The sequence below is a fragment of the Neophocaena asiaeorientalis genome, unplaced genomic scaffold, assembly GCF_003031525.2.
Source record: "Neophocaena asiaeorientalis asiaeorientalis breed wild unplaced genomic scaffold, Neophocaena_asiaeorientalis_V1.1 scaffold36, whole genome shotgun sequence".
Taxonomy (NCBI): Eukaryota; Metazoa; Chordata; class Mammalia; order Artiodactyla; family Phocoenidae; genus Neophocaena; species Neophocaena asiaeorientalis.
This window is the reverse complement of record NW_020174149.1, coordinates 8,319,127-8,326,432: the sequence shown is the minus strand read 5'-3', so window position 1 is coordinate 8,326,432 and position 7,306 is coordinate 8,319,127. Positions and strand designations below refer to the sequence as shown.

Sequence of the window (7,306 nt, the reverse complement as noted above, 5' to 3'; positions counted from 1 at the left end):
CGGGGACGGGGGTGGGGCGCAGCTGGAGGTGCACGTGGGATGCCCTGGTGAAGCTGTCGCTCTAAAAGCCCAGGAGAGCGGCTCGGGCTGAGTAGAGGCTTACGAACCAGCAGCGTGTGAGGGGTCCTCGGCACCCGGCATGGCTAAGATTTCCCAGAGAGAGGATGAGGAGGGCAGAGGCGGCAGCCAAGGCTGGAGCCTCGTGGAACTCCAGCGCGTGGGAGAGGCAGGGGAGTCAGGCGGGAAGGGCAGAGCTCGGAGACGGGCCGTTAGTCTTGGGAGCAAAAGGGCTGGAGAAGGACAGGCAGTCAGTGGTGTCAAAAATGGCAGAGAGGGGCTTCCCTGGTGGCGCAGTGGTTGAGAGTCCGCCTGCCGATGCAGGGGACACGGGTTCGTGCCCTGGTCCGGGAAGATCCCACGTGCCGCGGAGAGGCTGGGCCCGTGAGCCATGGCCGCTGAGCCTGCGCGTCCGGAGCCTGTGCTCCGCAACCGGAGAGGCCGCAACAGTGAGAGGCCCGTGAACCGCAAAAAAAAAAAGGCAGAAAGACCTCTTACCATAAAAACGGCAACGAAGAGGCCAGGCCCTTAGTGCATGAAGTCCGTGAGAAAGACAGAGGAAGCAATAGTCATGTACAGACGCTCTTTCCCTCTCCAGGGCTCCACAGAGCTGTGCTTCCTGCCCACCCCTGGATTCTGGGAAGTTTTCTTAAATTCCTATCAAGGCAGGCTGAGTGTCTGAGTGTCTCACTACCTAACAAACAAAAGGGGCTTGACGCCAGGGCTCCCAGCAACGTAGAGGGAGCTTCCATGTTTTCAGTCACCAAGTACCCAAAGCTCTAGGCTGAGCTGTTGGGTGGGGAGCAGGTGAAAACTGGTGTTTGTCCTTCCTCTCCAGGATAGGAGAGGAGAACCCGGAGACCAGGACACAGGTCACCATGGTGGGCGGCATGTGGTCACGGCCCAGTCCGTGGACCACAGAGCCAGCCGTCTGCACCTAGGCCGTTGTGGTCCAGTGACTTTAAAGTGGTAGGCAACGTGACATAGGGTCCCTCAGTTTCCCCATCCCTAGACTGGCTGGGGCAGTAGTACCTCCTTCATCGTGTTGGGAGCTTTAAATGAGATGATCTGTGTAAGGTCCGTGGCCCAGTGCCTGGCATGTGGAGAATGCTCAGTAAAGCGTACCCATTGCTGTTGTCTTTATGGAAACGTCAAGTGCCCGCTTTGGCTGCGGCCAGAGAGTTCACAGGACAGTGAACTCCCTATATCTGATGTGAAAGTGACGACAAGCCGCTGACACCACGCAATGCTTCTAACTCAATGAGACGCAGACTGCCTGGTACCGTCTGCAGCCTCAGGAAGCCTGCCTGCTCCTCTGGAAACAGCTACCACACCACCAGCAAACCGGGCACCTGAGATTCGGGAAGCACTGGCCCTGGGCCACTGTCAACTATGAAAACAAAGGTGAGGAAACATTGCTCTGGGATTCAGGAGAGGCTGCCAAGGACCAAGGAGGGCCTGGAAAGCAGGGCTCATCGGACAAAGGAGAAAGGATCCGGGTGCGGAGGCGAAGGCCAGCGAGGGCAAGGGGCTTCCCCAAGGCCTTGAGCCAGGAGTGGAACCCAGGCCCGACCACCGCACTTCTCCCAGTGCTACTGTTTTCTGGAAAGCTGTGTCTGGAGCTGACGCAGGGAAGAGCATGCTGGAGAAGACACAGTGAAGGATGGAGAGACTAAATGGAAGCCAATGAAAAGAATGAGAACTTCTGTGTAGAAACACGGAAGTTCAGAGGATCTGTAAATTAGAGCCTGTGAGACCTGGAAGATAGGCCGGGCCCAGGAGCCAGATCTCTTGATAGCGTCGCAGGTGCAGGAAAGATGGGCTCAGAGGCAAAGGGATGCTGGTCCCCAACACCAGGAGCTCGAGGTGGCTGGTTCCACCTCGCCACACTCTCCTTCTTCCCTCACTGCTGTTTCACTTTGTCCAGTTTTTACTAACTGTGTGACCTTGGGTGAATTATTTAGTCTCTGTGCCTCAGCTTCCCCCTTTTAAAAGGGGACAATAATAGTACCTCCTTCACAGGGTGGTTTTAATGATTAATGAAGTAATACGTGTGAAGGGCTTCTAACAGTGCCTGGCATGCGATAAGTACTTAGTATATGTTGATTTTTAACATCTTACTTGTGGCTGCGCTGAGAAGCGTTCAGGCAAGCGTTACCCGCTTCAGTAAGTTAGTATGGACCATAGTGAATGTTTGCAAGGTGACCTGGTAGCTCCGTCTGGAGGTGTTCCAGCACGGACATTCTAGACAGAGGATACAATCCAGGCATAACTTTGCCCCGCTCCTGCCCATGTCGAGGGATCTAGCTGGGGAGTGCCCTGGTCACACCTGTGCTGTAGGAGGAGACTGTGATGAGTATGTACAGTGAGGACAGGAGGGAGGGCAAGATGAAGCAGCAGTGCTGGTCAGGCCCTGGCCGTACAGCTCAGCTGAGGAGCAGGGCACCCCAGTCCTGGGCAGGGGATGGGCGTGGGTGCTCCGGAGGTGGGACTGACACGACTGGCGGTCACCTGGATGGGGGTGGGGCAGGAAACAAGCTCTGGGGATGACGGAGTCCACTACCGTGGGTTGTGATTCCAAGGAGATGAATGTCCAAAATGCAGACCCTGGGCCAGATGCCCCCAAGCATCATTCCAGCCCGGCCCTTCTGCCAGGTAACTGGCCACAGGGTATTCAGGGCTGGGGTGCGTGCGGATGACAAGAGGGAGGAGGGAGGCGCTGCAGTGAATCGCCCGCCTCCACCTTCACCAGGGTGACCAGGGTGGTCCTGCATGCACTCCATCAGTCACGCACGCGCTTATCCAACCCCTACCGCGAATCTAGCACCTGGCCGGGCTCTCGCACCAAGAGAAGTTTCTTTAAAAGAGTCTAATACCTCACAGAAGAAGTGCAGGATTTGTCTAAGGGTGGGCGATGGGCGTCAGGAAGTAATACATCCTGTGTTTGGCTTAATTACCCAAGTCTTTCAGATTAAAAAGATGTTTCTACCCTCATTAACTCAAAACAGGCTCACCAGTCCACCCTGACGTGCCCGCTAGTCTGAGCCTATAGAAGAATCAGAAGCTGGTGAGTGACTGCAGACCTTTCTGCCCCCTTTCGGGGTCAAACTCTGCCAGAGCTGGCCTGGGGACCACCAGACCTGGGTTCCAAGCCTGGCTCCGCTAATGGCTCCAGAGGGGCCTTGGGCAAGTGCCCCTCCTTCTCTGGGCCTCGACTTCCCCAGTTGAAAAGGGAAGTAGAGGCGAGAGGACAGCTCCCTTGCCTGTGGCGCTCCCCGAGCCCGCAGCGGAACGAGGCTCACCATCACTTCCCACGAGCTGAGCCGGCTGGCACAGCCCTCCTCAAGTGGAAAAACACCGAGCCCTGCCGCCCGGCTCTGCCGTCCCCAGTTGAGGAGAGGCCGGCTGCCGGCCTGATGGGATGAGTCTTAATGAAGCCAGACAGTCCTGCAGAAAAAACACCACCTCTGCCAAGAAGCCATTATTTCAGCATGATTTCCCTGGAGGCCGCAGTCACATCCTCGTGCGGCTTCGTAAACTACAGAGCCTAAAGAGCTGCACCTTGGTCACTGGGAGTCCATCTGGGTGGGTGTCCAGCCCTCGGGGGCTTCAAGCTCATGACACTCAGCCTCGTGCGGGGAGATGGCAAGCAGGGGGCCACGCCCGCCCAGGCCTGCAGACCCAGTGCAGGAAGGCCCACCGGTCCTGGTCCCGGAGCTCCCAAAGCGCCCAGCATTCAGCAGCTGCCGGTGCCGCCTCTGTGTGACATGAGGGCCGACGCAGTGCTCCTAAAGAGAACAGAGGGGCTTTCCTGCTTTCTTCTTCCTTTTTTTTTTTTTTTTAAACCGGTTCATTTCTGAAATCTTAGAATTTCAGAGTCAAAAGGGAGTACTGAAGGCTCAAACCCAGCTCAGCACACCAGCCTGTGCAGCGACATCCATGACCCAAACAATCAATATTAAGATCGTACAAATGAATCAAGGAAACCAGGGGCGCCGGGCTGCAAGAGGTTCCCGCAGGGATGTCGAATGTCATCCTTTACTCACACGAGGCAGCAGGTCCCCAGGGGTTTGCCACATTACTCTTCTGTACTCTTCTCATTTTTTTTTTTTTTCCCAAATTAGGAAAAATGGGGAGGTTCTGCCTAGAAGCCCTTCGTAAACTACAGAGCCTAAAGAGCTGCACCTTGGTCACTGAGAGTCCATCTGGGTGGGTGTCCAGCCCTCGGGTGTTTCAAGCCCATGACACAGCTTCCCGGCACCAGCCCCTCCTGGCCTCTCTGGCTCGCCTGGGGCTCAGAGTCTCTTCTAGGGCACAGTGTGGTGTGACAGACGTGCTTGGCTCTGCCCTGGAGGTCAGGTGTGAACCTGGACAAGCATCCTTCCCTCTCCGGGACTCAGTTTCCCCATATGTACCACAGCAGGCGATCTCAAGGTCTCACCCACTTGCACAGCCCTTGATTTACAAAGGATTTGGTTTGTATTTCCTTACTGAGTCAGACTTGGTCAGGACAGAGATTCACAAATGGAGAAAGTGAGGCCTTGCTGGCCCACAACTGTAATCCAGGTCTCTGGCTGGTCCAGTGCTCTCTTCAGCAACCGCCATCCTGGGACAAGCTAAGGACCACAGAGCTGGGCACTCCCCACAGCCTCAGCACGGGCACCTATAGGCTGCACCGACACCCACTTGGCAAGGACGACCTTCTGTGGCCTCCAACCTGTAGGGCCTCACCTCAGCAAACGGCGACCAGACTCCGCTCTCACCTCCCCCCTCGGCTGCCAGCCCCAGGCCCCGGCCCCTCACTCCCCTGGCCTTTGCTTGACCCAAGTCCTGGCCTGAACCCAGGAGGACTCTCTCCTCTCGCCCCCAGTCGGCCTCCAGCCCCGAGGCAGGCTCATGCCTCAGCAGAGGTAGGTCCACAGCAGCGGAAGCCAGAGGAGGAGACACAGGATGGGGGGTGTGGAGGCAGCCGGTACTCCTTGCCCACAGCCCATCACCACCGGGACCTCCCCCAGCTGGTGGCTCGGGGAGCCCGGTCTCCCTGAGTCCCCTGAGGCACTTTTAGTGAGAGCAGCCAGGTCACTGGGCCAAGCTCTCCGCCCCTCCCTCTCGGATGGGTGGGAAGGATGCCCACTATTGGGCCTGCTCGACCACCAGCACCAGCAGGAAGCCAGACCACTACGCTCAGTCTGCATGGACAGCAGCTCTGGGTGCAGGGCCTGGGGCCGCAGGCGTGGAGGTGCCACAGGGGAGGGACTTACGAGGAGCACCCACGGTTGTGGGACTCCAAAGAGAGGTGAGGTCACTCTTCTGCAGCATGAACCCTTCCGCGCTTCCCGTGGGCGGGACCCTGCCTGGCCAGCAGGCCGAGCTCTCCCGGCTGCTCGGCACAGGCCTCCTCTGGCCCATCCAGGCAGCCTTCCCCCAAAGCGGGGCTCCTTCCCACCAGGCACACCCCACACATAGCTCCCAGCAGCCAGCAGCCCCTTCCAGTCTCCTCCCCTCCTGCCCCACCAGCCCGGCCTCCGAGGGCCTTCAATCTAGGAGGGCCCCAACTCCTCTTCCCACAGCTGGTACAGTTTTCTTTCTGCCCAGAGCCCGTCTTGGGCCCCCAGCCTGAACGGCTTTCCGCCTTCCAAGCCCTAGCTCCCCTCTCAGGTGTGGCGAGCAGAACTCTCTCCCGAGGACGTGCCTGGGGATCCAGAGGCTGTCACATCCCCTTAGTGGGACTGTAGGGCGGGCGACAAGGAGCCAAGCCTGCCTTGTGCCCTGGGCAGAAACGGCCCTTCCGGGAACCAACTTATACACCCCTCCCTGACTGCTGGGAAATGATCTACAACTTCCCCCAAGAAGTCCAAAGTCCACGTTCAAAAGCAGCTCTGAACGGACGTGGGGGCTGAAATGAATTATCAAACACCTCCCACGAGGGCCAAGGCCAAGGCTTGACCTGAGCAAGCCACTGGGCCCCAAGGGCCCTCTGGCAGCCTGGCCCGGGTCTCGCCCTGCCCCCTACACTCTGCCCTGGCCACTCCCTGCCCTCAGGCCTCTGCACATGTTGTTCTCCTTACTGGAATACTATCCCCTCCCTCCCAGTCAGTCTGGATAACTCATATGTTTGTCCCGTGCGTTCATTCAACAAAAGTTCTGAGGGCCTCTTCTGTGCACTAGGCCTGGGGCTGGATGCCAGGGACTGGCTACGGCCCAGGCAGCTTAGGAAGGCCCCTGTTCTCAGGGGGGCTTGTGTTCTGGCGCACAGACAATGGACAGGTAATGACTTGGATAAAGAGGGCATCCAATGGTGGGGGCCTTGCAGGCAGCATCTGGGGAGGTCGGGGAAGGCGGCCCTGAGGTCATGGCCTCTGCGCGTGAGGAGCCAGGGAAGCAGGCCGAGGGATTTGCTGGGAAAGGAGAAATCGAGGGAGGAACAAGCCTGTGCGAGGGTGTGTGCGAAGCCAGTCAGGAGCCCTGCTCATCCTCCGGATCTCAGTAAAATTAAGATGTCACTCCTCCAGCAAGCCTGCCTGACCCTCTTCACGTCCGGGTGGGCCCTGAGCTCCCTGCACGTCCCCCTGGGACCTCCTGTTCATCTGGCTCTCATGTTCAGTCGTAGGTGCCATGAGGGCATGGCCACAGCTGCCTTGTTGAAGCCCGCACGCCCTCCAAGCGCCTATTAAGTCCTCCCCGCGCGCCCCTCTCCAGTGCAAGGAGGGAAGGTAGGAGTGGAGGTGCATATGTGCTCGGAGAGGGTCCCTGCGCCCTTAGAGGGCAGGCAGCCAGAGGTCCCTCGCTTAGCCAGTCCCAGCCAACCAGCCAGCCAGGAGCGTCCCTGACCATCGGACGCTCACTGTGTGGGCCGCGCTTCGCTGGACTGGACTCCAGAGCAGGCACTGGGGAGGAGAACAGCACAAGGTCAGACCTTGCTGTGCAAATGTTGTGTCGCTGGGCTTCTGGCTGTAGTTCCGCTATGCTTATGGTTAGCATCTTTCAGCTTGAAACCAAGCGCCTTGACTGTTACTTTGTAAAGTAATTAGACAAATCATATTATCGGACAAATTCTGAAATGCCCAGCATGAAAAGCCACCTTCACTTGAATCCTGTCTAAGGCCACATCCTCTAAGCTGGTAAAATGTGTTTCGTTTTGTACAAGCTTGGCCCGGATGTCTGGGGAACTAGTGTCTTTCCCAGGAATTTGAACGTGAATAAATGGGGGATGGGCCTTGTTGTCTTTAAAAAAAAAAAAAAAAAAAAA

The 7,306-nt window shown here is 57.7% G+C and overlaps 1 protein-coding gene across 4 annotated transcripts in view; it reads right to left on the bottom strand.

Annotated features, from left to right (window-relative positions):
* Positions 1-7,306, bottom strand: part of MINDY4 (MINDY lysine 48 deubiquitinase 4) — a 134,151-nt gene that overhangs the window by 43,445 nt on the left and 83,400 nt on the right. The gene's annotated exons all lie outside the window — the stretch shown is intronic.